The sequence below is a fragment of the Peromyscus maniculatus genome, chromosome 8 (assembly GCF_049852395.1).
Source record: "Peromyscus maniculatus bairdii isolate BWxNUB_F1_BW_parent chromosome 8, HU_Pman_BW_mat_3.1, whole genome shotgun sequence".
Lineage (NCBI taxonomy): Eukaryota > Metazoa > Chordata > Mammalia > Rodentia > Cricetidae > Peromyscus > Peromyscus maniculatus.
Window position 1 is genome coordinate 10,613,685 of NC_134859.1, and position 13,342 is coordinate 10,627,026.

Sequence of the window (13,342 nt, forward strand, 5' to 3'; positions counted from 1 at the left end):
TCATTTGATGTCCCTCAGATTAGAATCCCAGCCACTTGCAGCTTCTGTTTTGGACCCTGGTAGACATCTCCTCAAGGCAGGCACTTGAGGGGAATTTGGTAATTGTGGTCATTCAAAGCCAGGCTAGGAACATAGACATCATGGCTCTTTGTCTGTTTTTTTGAATTCTCAGCATCTGGACTATTTCTGTGTCTGGTGATATTTTAATTTTAACAGTCTTGGTGTGCTGCATCCTTACATAGAGCCAGGGGTGGATTTGAAATAGGGGTAGCCAGGTAACGAAAAAAGACAAACACAGACACACAGAAATGCTAGGATCAGATGGTCTGGGCTCTGAGATAGAGAGACCTCAGCACTCTGGAAGCTCAGGGTGTTTATTAGAGAGCCGAACAGAGAGGTGGGGTTACTGTGCACAACTGGACAAAGGGGGGGCAATCACATAGAGATAAACAAGGAGGTGGGTTTATGCTGTACAGATGAAGCAATGAGGCAGGTGAGCTAATCTTCAGAGAGGCAGTCTCAGTAGCGGAGCATCTTCAGGCCATAAATACCCTACAAGAGAAAGCTGTGATGGCTGTTTCCTACACACATGGACTAGAAGAGAAGACTGTGCCATCCCTCTGGGTCTTGCTATGGCTGTGTCCATATCCACAGGATTTACTCAGGGCTTTCTCCACTTTCCACATCCCCCCACTTTCTTATATCTTAGATGTTCAGGATGTGAAAGGACCAGTATTGGTATAAGACATCCCAAGACCAAGTTCTCAGCACAAAGGAGATTTATTTGCCCCACAGGGACAAAGGGCAGGGAATAAGAAACAAAGACAAGAGACGGAGGATGAGGGAGAAGGGAACAAGGGGAAGGGGGAAGGGGTGTTTGTCCTGGGGGGACACAGGACTGTCTCTGGACAGAGAGAAGACAGAAATGGCCCATAGGCAAATGGCAGTTTATAAAGGTAAAAGGGGAAACCCCATGTTAGGATGAGTTGGTTTGTTTTCATTGGGCATGTTAATTAGGGCAGCTAAAAGGGGGCTTTTGATTGTTGGACTTCAATACTTTGATAGCTGGACCTTGGTAATCAGCTTCAGAAGGAGGAAGTGCCCAAATAAGGGAATAGACTTTGGTGGCTAGCTTTAAGAGAGTAATCTCAGGGTTAGCAAATAAGAGGGAATGGGGGAAGGGCAAGGCCTGCCAGAGCCATGTTTGCCATGCTCGGTCCTACTAGAGTCCTTTCAAGATGGATCTTCATGCCTAGTCCAGGGGTGGTTCAATACTTAACACCAGACTGCCAGGCTAAGAAGGAAGATCATAACAGCCACATGCCCATCAGGAACGAAAGGATTGTTTTAACAGGTTTAAAGGATTGGAGCCTTGAAGCTTGACAAAGCTTGTCAAGGATCCTTTTCAGAATATTAGCAGAAGAACCACTCAGATCACAAACCTTTTGCTTTTCTGGGATGTGCCCACATAATGATGTAACTGGCCATACCCACAGTATCAAGGCTCCAACCACCCAGGAGATGGGTCCCAATTAATTGCCGATTATCCTGTCAAAACTGCAGGGCTGTAGCACACAGAAGAGTTCAATGGAGCTAATTGGAACTCCAGATGGTCAGAGCAGTGTACCTCCAAAATAGAAGAACTCCTTAGTATAAGTAGGTGTGGAAGGATGTGGGCAAGCCCTGGATGAAAAGCATCAGCCCAGTAGGCTTCTCCCTTGACCATATTACATTCAATGACACGGTTACCAGGCACACAGCGTTATCCCTCCATCTGACTGTTCAGTGCGTGCCTTCTCACCCTGAGGTGGGCGCTGCAGCCACTGAGGTTGCTGGCTCCTTGCCAACCCTCCACCCCCAGTAGCTGCTTGGCAAGATCTCCCATGCTGCACTCTGCCAGGCTCTGGTGGGTCACACTGCAGCTTGAAGGCCCACGCAGCTGCCAGAGCCCGCCCACTCTGCACACATCCACCCCAACAAGCTGGTTGGTTTTTTTTTTTCTTTTTTGCCAAATGTAGTATGAAAGCAGTTGAAGCAAAAGCAGAAATGGCAACATGCTCGCATCCCGAGGCTGTGTACCCAATCCTTCTCATAGTTTAAATTTATTTTTTAAGTAGCCAGATTCACCGCCCCCTTCCCTAGAAACCAAGCACATGCCTCCCAAATGCAGCTCAAGAAATCATGAAGCAGCTATGGCCTCCACCTCACTTGCGAGTTTCCCCAAGATCTCTTTGAATATACTGACATAGAACTCCCTCTGTCTAGACTTTAATCTCAGAACTCTCTTTTGAAGTGTTAACATACAATTGCCTACCCCTAGTTCCTAGCCATCCCCACGGTTTACAGTGGATGCTTAGCACTGCACTTGCCCTTCCGTCCCTGCTTTTGTTTATTCGTCCAGTATTCCTTCTTTTACCTGTATGAGCTCTCTCGGGAGGTCTCCAACTTTCCCACCATGATGGACTGTACCTTCCAGCTGGGAGCCAAAACCAAACCAAAAGCCCTTCTAAAATACTCTGCTTTTTTTTTTTTTTTAGATCCCCCCCTTTATATTGAAAATAGATTCTCTTCTCATACAATACATCCTGATATAGTTTCCCCTCCCTCTGCTCCTCCTCACCTTCCCTCCCCTCAGTATCCACTCCCTTTCTGTCTCTAATTAGAGAAGAACAGGACTCTAAGAGATAACTAACAATGAAACATAACAAAATAAAACATAATAAGATAAAGCAAAAACTATCCTATCGAAGTTGGACAAGGCAACCCAACAGAAGGAAAAGAGTCTCAGGAGCGGGGACAAGAGTCAGAGACCCACTCTGTCGTAGTAACAGGAACAGTGCCTAAGCAACACAAAGCATCGTGTTCCATGTTCACTGAGATGTTTGGTGCGTAGACTAGTGTGGCTTCATAAAAAGGAGGCCAGAGAGAAGCAAGAGGGTTGAAGTTCAAGGACATCCTTACCACACAGTGAATTTGATGCCAGCCTAGGGTGCATGAGACCCCGTATAAAAAGGAAGGGGTAGGAGTCTAGCTAGTTTTCATTCACTGTTTTATGGGAATTCATTCTCTTCTCTGTATAATGGCTATAAATGTGTTGTCAGACTCGAAGGTGTCCCACTTGTCTCTGTACCCTTATATGGATGCCCAACAGGAATATTCACATATAATGTAGAAAGGCACTTGTGACTCCAGTATGCATACGAGCCAAAAATCCTCATAATGCCCAGGATAGCAAGACAACCTGGGCTAGTGAGACTACTCAGAGGGTAATTGCCTGCTGCCAATTGACTTGAGTTCAAGCCCTGGATCCACACGGAAGTCAGGAAGAACTGAGTCCTGTAAGTTTTCCTGCTTTCCAAATGCACCATAGTGCATGTGCACACATGTGCCTCCACCCCATTAATAATGTAATAAATAATTTTAAAACAAAACCTGAGGCACAGTCACACAATGGGCACAGCAATGGGAGGCAAGAGGCAAACTGTGGCACAACACGGGCAACTTTCCCGGCTCTGAACACAGGCAGGGGAGTTTTCGGAGGCAGCCTGGAAATTCACCAGGGGTGTACTTCTGATGGAAGCACTCTTCCAAAGCAATAGCTAAGCATGGTGGCACACGCTTAGACTCTCAGGACTTAGAAAGCCCAGACAGAACGTTGCAGGTTGGAGGCGAGGCTCCCTACAGTCTATTCAAGACCAGTCTGAGCTATACGTTTAGACCTCAAAACACCAGTGGCTGGTGATGTAAATTTCAGTGGCAAGGTACTTATCTAACATGTGTAAGACCCTGAGCTCGATCATCAGCACTACAAAAACAAACAAAACCTCTGAGTATTTATAACCACCAAATGACAGATGCCACAGTGTGGGTGCCGCAAGATTGCTGGTTCAACTCCTCTGTCCTGTGCAGGGTGTACACAGAATTCTGCAAAGAATTAGTCTGGGCTCAACAACACTCCCTCCAGCTCCTGTGTGTTTGTTCACACGCGGTCCTGGAGAGAAGCCTAGGTGGTGAGGTCTATCCCAGCCTAGAATCCTAAGACATGAATGCTGCAGAGCACTGGCCCTGAAGGTGTTCTTTAACCCCTTCACCGACTGCCACTCTCCGTGTATACTTGAGAGCCAGAGGCAAACATTTCTAGGCTCTCTGTTGAGATGAATGATGGTGAATTTGCAAAGTGCTTGGCTTGGTACCCAGCACACAGTGTTCAGTGATATTAGTTGTGTTTCTCAAAATGAGCGCATGATTCTGTTGCAGGTTTTCAAGCCAAGGAAGCATCAACTTGCTTGGCTGGGTGGCAAGAGAAGGCAGAGAATGCAATGCAGGAGGGAAAAGTTCCTCCTGACTATTCATCTATTCCAGGGAACACAACTGCACTCCAAACACCCTTCAGTCTATTCAGGCCGCTGCATTATAAAATCTATATACAGTAGATGTCCTCAAGCTCCAACTGACAGGAACGCAAGCCAGGGCCTTACTCGGCAAGTGCTCTGCTTCAGAGGTCTATCCCAATCTTTCTAACTTACATTGGGAAAAACAAGAAGTGAAGCGAACCTATTCTAGCTTCTGTTGGGGCCAATGACTGGACAAGGCCACAGGCAGCAGGGTGGCGGGCATGTTCTGTGCACCAACTTGGTGCTGACTGCACTAGAGATTGTGATTGATGAAAACTTACCAAGCCAGCAAGACTTCCTTTTTCTGTGCAGCTAGTGCTGGAGATGGAGCCCATGTGCTTGCATCTGCTGGATGAGGACTCTACCACTGAGCTACAGCCTCAGGCCCACAGTGCACTCTGCTTCATGGAGTCTCGGTGTATAATGTGGTGATATTTTAATTGTGCTGAAATGTGATTTTATTTGTATGTTAATAAATAAAGTTTGCCTGGAGACCAGAGGTCATTAGTGAGCCAGGAATAGAAGTCAGGCGGTGATAGCCCACGCCCTTAATCCTATCACATGGCAGGCAGAGTCTCTGTGTGGTCAAGGACACAGCCAAGCAGTGGTAACCCTTGAGTCTTTAATCCCAGTACCAACCATAGAGACCAGGAGGTCTGTATAGACAGGCAGTGATGAGGAGGTCATGTGGCTGGGTTTAGAGTCAATGAGAAGGTAGAACAGGAAAACAATAAAACACAAGACACAGGAAGAAGGTCTCTCTGAGGGAAGGACGGCAGCAAGTGCTAAGATAAAGGGAGTCTTGGCTCTTTGCTAATGTTCTGCTCTTTTTGGCTTTTAGCTCTGTATTTGCCTCTGTGTTTCTTATTTAATAAGACCGTTTAAAACGTCAACTACTGTATAACTCAGGTTGATTAACTGATTGATTGACTGTGACAAGGTCTCATCATGCAGCACAGACTGGCCTCCTTGGACTCTCAATCCTCCTGCCTCAACCTGCCCCAACAACTCGGTGCCTGAGTGTGTGGGACTGCACATGGATCATCAGGTCTAATTTTAATTCTGGCCTAGAAGGATCTAACATCGAAGACAGGCAAGAAGGGATTTCACCATGTCCTTCGTGCCTCGGCCTTGAGAACTGGCTGTGGAGCCTCTGAGCCCTGACATTCCTACCTTTGGGCCGTTTCTGTACCTAGAGCAAGGAGCTGAACACAGATATTCGGGGAGAGCTAGGAAGACGGCCAGCGGGTAAAGGCACATGCTGCGCAGCCTGCCAACCACACGGTATAAGGAGAGAATGGAACTCTCACGGGTTGTCCACCGACCAGCACATGAATGCCGTGGCACATGTGGATCCACACACATGCATGCAATAGCTAAACGACTTTTTAAAGGTGCTTGGGAACTGTGGGGGCTACTGTGGAGATCAAAGGTTTCACCCGAGAGAGAGCAGAAGAGTAGTGTTCTGGTGGTGGGGCCACCGGGTCCACAGGCACCTGTCACTGAAGGTGTGCTGGGCTTCTGGAGTTCCTACTGCCCCAGTTTTGCTAAAATCTTGACTAAAAATAAAAGGTGGCTAGCTCTGCAGTATACATGAGGCTAGGAGGAGCCAATGAAGTGAAGGAACTAGATTCTGATGAAGGACCTGGGTTCTGATATTCCTCAGGAAATGGTTATGTTGCCAGGGTGAACATGATACCTCCTGGAACAGTTGTAGGCTCCTGATCTCAGACACAGCCAATGAGGATTCCAGAGCAAGTAATGCAAATCCAATACCATCACCTCATCTTTGTATGGGATGCTGGGAGCTCCTAGCCTTCTCTTGTTATTTTGTTACATATCTAAATTCTTTGTGAATTCTTTTGGGTGGCAACTGTATTACAACATAATTACAGACCATATAATTCACCCATTTAAAATGTACACTTCAACAGCTTTTAGTGCATTTGCAAATATGTGTAGCCATCTTCCCAAATTCAGAGCATTATTTTTTGGTGCAGCTCAGTGTTTGTTTGCTTAGCGTAGGTAAAGCCCTGGGTTCGATCTCCGACACGGAAAACAAAATCACTTTAGGCAGGCCCAGGGCATCCCTGTAATCCCGTCATTTGGTAAACTGACGTGGGATGGCGGCACAGTTGAAGCAACCCGGGGCTACCTAAGGTGCTCCAGCCAGTCTGGACCACACGGAAAGCCTACATCGGTCGGCGTGTACCAGTCCTCTGCATTTCCCAAGTGTTTGTCCAACCTGAGCAAACCGCTCATCGTCACTCTGAAATTTGCCTTTTCTGGATATTGCTAGTCAGATTTCTGTTGCTGTGACAAAATCCCCGAGAACAATCAGATTAACAGCTGGGTGTGGTGTCGTGAGCCTGTAATTCTAGCACTGTGGAGGCAAGAGATAGGAATGGAGTGGCATGGTGGCCCTGCCTTTAATCCCAGCACTCAGGAGGCAGGGGCAGGCGGATCCCTGTGAGTTCAAAGCCAGCCTGGTCTACAAATCGAGTTCCAGGACAGCCAGGGCTACACAGAGAAACCCTGTCTTGAAAAATCCACCCCTCCCAAAACAACAACAGCAACAACAAAACCCCGAATCAAATGGACCAGTAAAGTCTGCTTCCCTTTGAAACTTCACAAGGGCTGGAGAGATGGCTAAGTGGTGAAGAGCACTGGCTGCTCTTCCAAAAGTCCTGAGTTCAATTCCCAGCACCCACATGGTGGCTCGCAACCATCTGTAATGAGAACTGGTGCCCTCTTCTGGCCTGTAGGGATACATGCAGGCAGAACACTGTATCCATAATAAATAAATAAATAAATAAATAAATAAATAAATAAATAAATAAATAAATAAATAAATAAATAAATCTTTGGAAGAAAAAAAAAAAAAAGAAGCTTCACAAGCCAGGCTTCCCTCATCTGCATAGCTCTCAGCATTATACTCTGCTTTTCCAAGTTCTCAGAATAGCTCAGCAAGCTTTGAGCACTCAATGGCTTTTCTAGCCCCAAGTTCCAACATTCTCCACAAGCCTCCAAAAACAACATGGTCAGGTCTGCCACAACAAGAACTTAAACTGCTCTTACAGAGGATCTGGGTTTGGTTCCCAGCACTCACATGGTGGCTCACAGCTATGTTACTCCAGCTCTAGAGGATCCGATGCATTTTACTGGCTTCTATGGGTACTACATGCATGTGGTGCACAGATGTACACACAGGAAAAACACTCACATACATAAAAATAAATCTTATAAAAACACCACCTGGCCTGTGGGCCATAACATAGACATTTATGTAAATGACTCCTTCCACTAAGCATAGCACTTTAAGCTTTATCAGTGTTGCAGCCTATATCCGACTTCATTTCCTTTTAGGGCTGAATAATATTCTACGGTGTGGCTAGCCCATAAATGCTTATTTTGCCTCATGATTTTGGCGGTTCTGGCGGTGCCTCTTTTTTTTTTTTTTAAGATTTATTTATTCATTCTGTACACAGTGTTCTGTCTGCAGGCCAGAAGAGGGCACCAGATCTCATTGCAGATGGTCGTGAGCCACCATGTGGTTGCTGGGAATTGAACTCAGGATCTCTGGAAGAACAGCTAGTGCTCTGAATCATTGAGCCATCTCTCCAGCCCCCATTTGTTTTTATCTTTATCATTTGTACTGTGTTAAAGAAAACATAGCAGCAGTTGCCTGTAAAATAGATTTTATTCAGTAACTATTGCAAGAGGGGAACAATGAAATAGGTCCAGGTCTGATTACAACAGGGAAAAGCAAGGATTTATATCCTCTGCGAGCGCACATGTGCATGCAGGAGAAACCTCCCTAGTAAGATTCTTGCTGAAGGCAGGCAGGGTGACTTAACCTAAGCTGGGGGATGCGGGTTCAGTCAGATACTGAGGATGGAAATTTACCTGACAGGATTCCTACCTAAACAGGACAGCTTCAAGGGTGGTAGAGGCTGGACGATGGTGATGCACGCCTTCAGTCAAAAAGCAAAACAAAGCAAAAACACCCCCAAAAAACAAAACGAATGAATGAACGAAAAAATAAATAAAAGAGAAGCTGCAGATATTCAAGAGTCAAGATCTAGTTGGGAAGAGCACCCAGGGAAGACTGACCAAGTTTGGGGCAGAGCCTGTCAGTCTGGTCTATATGAACATTCGTGCCATATTGTGCACATGCTTTTTTGAGGATCTTTGTTCTCAGTTCTTTGTGGACTATTCCTGGGAGTGGAACTGTGGGGTTCTTGAGTTTATGATTAATCTTTTTGTTTGTTTGAGGCAGGGTCTCACTATGTAATGCTAGCTGGCCTGGAATGTATATGCATATAATGACCACCATGCCCACTGTGACTAATCTTTTAAGGAACATTTGCCTTAAGGAACATAGGCACTTCAAAAGTCTTATTTATTCCGTGTGTGTGTGTGTGTGTGTGTGTGTGTGTGTGTGTGTGTGTGTGTTTTCTGAGAGTTTCTCTGTGTAGCTCTGAATGTCCTGGAAATCACTTTGTAGACCATGTTACCTTGAACCCACAAAGATCTGCCCGCCTCTGCCTCCCGGGTGCTGGGAAGCATGCATCACAACTGCCCAGCATCTCTGGTTTTTTTTTTTTTTTTTTTGGTTTTTCGAGACAGGGTTTCTCTGTGTAGCTTTGCGCCTTTCCTGGGACTCACTTGGTAGTCCAGGCTGGCCTCGAACTCACAGAGATCCGCCTGGCTCTGCCTCCCGAGTGCTTGGATTAAAGGCGTGCGCCACCACCGCCCGGCGCATCTCTGTTTTTTTTAAGACAGGGTTTTGCTATGTGGCACAGACAGTTTTCAAACTCATGGCAATCCTGCGTCAGCCTCCTGAGTTCTGGGATTATATGCACCACCACACCTAGTTTCCTCAAAGTACATTGTCATTTTCAGTTTCCCGGCTGGACTGTGTGTACATTGAGAACAGAGACTGGCCTCACTCCATTTTGTGTATTTCCAGGGCTATAATACCTTGCTTGGTTGAATGAGTAAATGAACAGATGTTCCAGATCAGTGCTATCCACTACACTGGCCACAAACCACATGTGGTAGCTCTTAAATGTAGCCGGTCTAAATTTAGATGTGTTGTAAGAATAAAATAGGGTATAGATTTCAAAGACACTGTGAAGAAAAGTACAATGTTTCATTGATATTTTTTATATTGACTAAATGTTGAAATAATAATTTAACCCAGTATACTTGAAACAGTATATGGTTTCATCAAAATTAATTTTTATCAAACCCTGTCTCAAAACAAACAAAAGTCTCTTTTTATGTTCTTAATTATTTCAATTAAAAAAATTGTGTGTGGTGCTAGGAATGAACCCTGGGGCCTATGCATAATAGGCAAGTGTTCTGCCACTGAGCTGCATCCCTAGCCCGAGGTTTCTGGGGATACGATATGGCTATGTAGCCTAGGCTGGCCTAGAATTAAGATATTCCTGCCTCTGCCTCTCTAGTGCTGGGTGTCGGATATTGGGTATGGGTGTAGGTTTACACGGGTCCATGGAATCAAGAGACTGAGGCAACTGGAGGATGATTTTTTTAGCCATTCTCAGCTGGGGTGGGGGGACTAAGAACTGATCCACTCTAGTTTAGCAAATGACTCTTTTATTGTTATACAATTCACACCTTTAGCAATTCAGTTGTAATCAAAGCTTCTTATCTAAGCCCCCCAAAAGGGACAATGCCAAACGCAAATTCTCAGTAAAGAATACCAGTGTTCTGAGTTGTTCTTAAACAAGTTTGCAAAGGCTTTGATCCCCTAGGAAACTCTCAGATAAGACTTCAAACAGAAGGTACAGGAGGTAGCAATCACAAAGGGCAGATTAAAGCTAAGTGCTGACACTCGGGAGCCAAGCCAGGTTAGCTCCGTGGGAATTCTCCCATCAGCTGGGACTACAAGCATGCACCTTTACACCCAGCTCTTTTGGATTGTTTTGGATTATTTGAGACAACCAATCGTGTAGTTCTGGCTGTCTTGGAATTCACTCTGTAGACCAGGCTAGCCTTGAATGCAGAGATCCACCTGTCTCTGCCTTCCAAGTGCTTGAATTAGAGGCGTGTGCCACCAACACCTGGGTGGTGTGCCCAGCTTATTAACGAATGGCAAATTGAAAAAAAAGATTTGTATTATTTTTAAAAATTTTTAAATTATTTGCTTTTGGCTGGGCGGTGGTGACACACACCTTTAATCCCAGCACTCAGGAGGCAGAGCCAGGCGGATCTCTGTGCGTTCAAGGCCAGCCTGGTCTACAGAGTGAGTTCCAGGACAGGCACCAAAACTATACAGAAAAACCCTGTCTTGAAAAACAAAATAAAACAAAACAAACAAACAAAAAATTATTTGCTTTTGTGTAAAGGCAGAATTGCCATGGTCCTCCTGTGGAGGTCAGAGAAAAACTGGGTAGTCAGTCATTTCTCTCTCTCCACCATGTGGGTCCTGAGGTTTGAACTCAGGTCGACAAGATTCATAGGAAGTACTTTTACCCAGTAATCCATCCCATTAAGCTGCTATTTTTATTATTTTATTTATTTAAACATTTTTGGGTTTTTTTTGTTTGTTTTTGTTTTTCAAGACAGGATTTCTCTGTTTAGTCCTTGCTGTCCTGAAATGCACTCTGTAGCCCAGGCTAGCCTCGAACTCAGAGATCTGCCTGGTTCTGCCTCCTGAGTCCTGGGATTAAAGGTGTGCGCAACCAACCGCCAGGCTATTTTTATTATTATTATTATTATTATTATTTTTTTTTTTTTTTTTTTTTTGGTTTTTCGAGACAGGGTTTCTCTGTGTAGCTTTGCGCCTTTCCTGGAACTCACTTTGGAGACCAGGCTGGCCTCGAACTCACAGAGATCCGCCTGGCTCTGCCTCCCGAGTGCTGGGATTAAAGGCGTGAGCCACCACCGCCCGGCTTATTTTTATTATTTTTAATTGTGTGTAGGGTATGTACACGTGAGTACAGGGACTGGTGGAGGCCAGCAGTGTAAGATCCTCTGGAGCTGGAGTTACAGCAGCTGTAAGCCACCTGACGTGGGTGCTGCGACTTGAACTTGGTCCTCTGTAAGCGCACTATATATCCTTAACTGCTGAGCCATCTCCCTATCCCTCTAATGCTAGAGCTAGTAGAAAAATTTAAATTGCATTATGTGCTTGCCTTCCAGCTTCCGGAATGCCACTCTTGGTCTAAACCATTTTTCATACTTAGTCAGAATGAGCCCATGAAGTATCAGTCAAATCATGTATAGTCAAATAGCATTATTTGAGGTAGCTGTATTCTATGACGTTGCTACAAATAATTAGCAAAGGCTGAACTACAGCTTCTAGGAGAAATACGGGGTTAGATTCCTGTGAGACTCTGGTTACGTCTTTTTTCTTTGTCAACTAATCAGTATACAACCTTGTTTTGGGGTATTTGTGTTTGTTTTTGTTTTTCAAGACAGGGTTCTCTGTGTAGCCCTGGTTGTCCTGGAACTAGGTCTGTAGACCAAGCTAGCCTTGAACTCACAGAGATCCACCTGCCTCTGCCTCCAGAGTGCTGGGATTAAAGACGTTTGCCACCACCTCTGGCAGAGTGTTTGTTAAGACACCTTATTTAACATATATTATCGGTTCTGTTTAATTAAACTTGAAGCAAACTCATCTAATACATCTTCACAAGGCAGCCTCCAGGCAGGCACAGATTCAGACTCATCCCAGAGGGAGCATGAAGCAGAGGATAACCTGAACTTGCTCTTGGACTCCAAGGAGAAGTGGTTTTACTTTTTCCTTCACATGACACCGATGCTTTACTGGTGATTCCATGTTAATCACCAGTGGGTATGATCTACACAAAGGGCAGAAAATCCTTTTTCTTTACTTAGAAACACTAGACAGCAATTCAGCCCTATCCTTACAACTTTAAATAGCAAAACCACTAATGCTATACACCCCCAAAAATATATTTGTAACAGGCTGCTTTTATGTAACATCAGCTAAGAATGCACAGGATCCATATGTCCATGAGCAAGTGAGAAGGCACAAGGACTGATTTTTATAACAGAATATATGTTACAGGTGAAATTGGAATACAAAATCTGTGAATAACGATCAACTATAATTCCAGTGCTTAGAACTCCTCATCATGCGATGGCTCCCTGCCTGTAATCCCAGCTCTTGGCAGTCTGAGGTAGGACAGTCCTAAGTCAGGCTATCCTGAACTAAAAAGTGAGTGCGAGGCTACCCACGGCTTCAGAGGGAGACTCGTCTCAAACATACAAAAGAGTTGGTGAGATGCCTCATGGGTGTCTGTCTGCCAAGCCTGTTTGACAGACAGCACCCACATGCTGGAAGGAGACTGACTCTTGAACGTTGTCCTTGACCTCCACCAGTGACCAGTGCACACACAAACACAAAAGGAAGAAGAGGAGAGCTCCTCAAAGGTTTCCGTTTTCATGTGTAATAAATCCAAACTCCTCAAATGGACTTGGTGACCTTCGAGTCCTCACCGTGCGGGCCAATGTGTCTTTCAGATCTTGCTCATCTAAAGCCAGTTCCTTTCTCTCTACTTCACACCTCGCCCCCAGTCTCCTTTCCTAACTTCCCTGCCCAGAGGCAACACTCCATAATTCTGTTGGGACGTTTCGTCGCGCTGGGCATTTTGTGGTTCTTTTGTATATCGTCTGTCAGAATGGAAGCCGCGTGAGGGCAGGGCCAGCTGGTGTGGTTCTCAGCTTCAAACACAGCGCCTGGACGGCCTAGGCGCGGGTGGTGCCTCTCCCTGGCCCGTGCACAGCAGGGCTGGGCTGGCGGAGGGATGGGGCGCGGGGCTGGCGGAGGGACGGGGCGCGGGCAGCGCCTGGCTCACTCTCCAGCCTTTCCCGCAGCCGACAGTCCTTGGGTACTCCCACGTGCTTATCTCACGCCTGCAACGCGCCTCCACTGACGTCACCCGAGCTCGTCA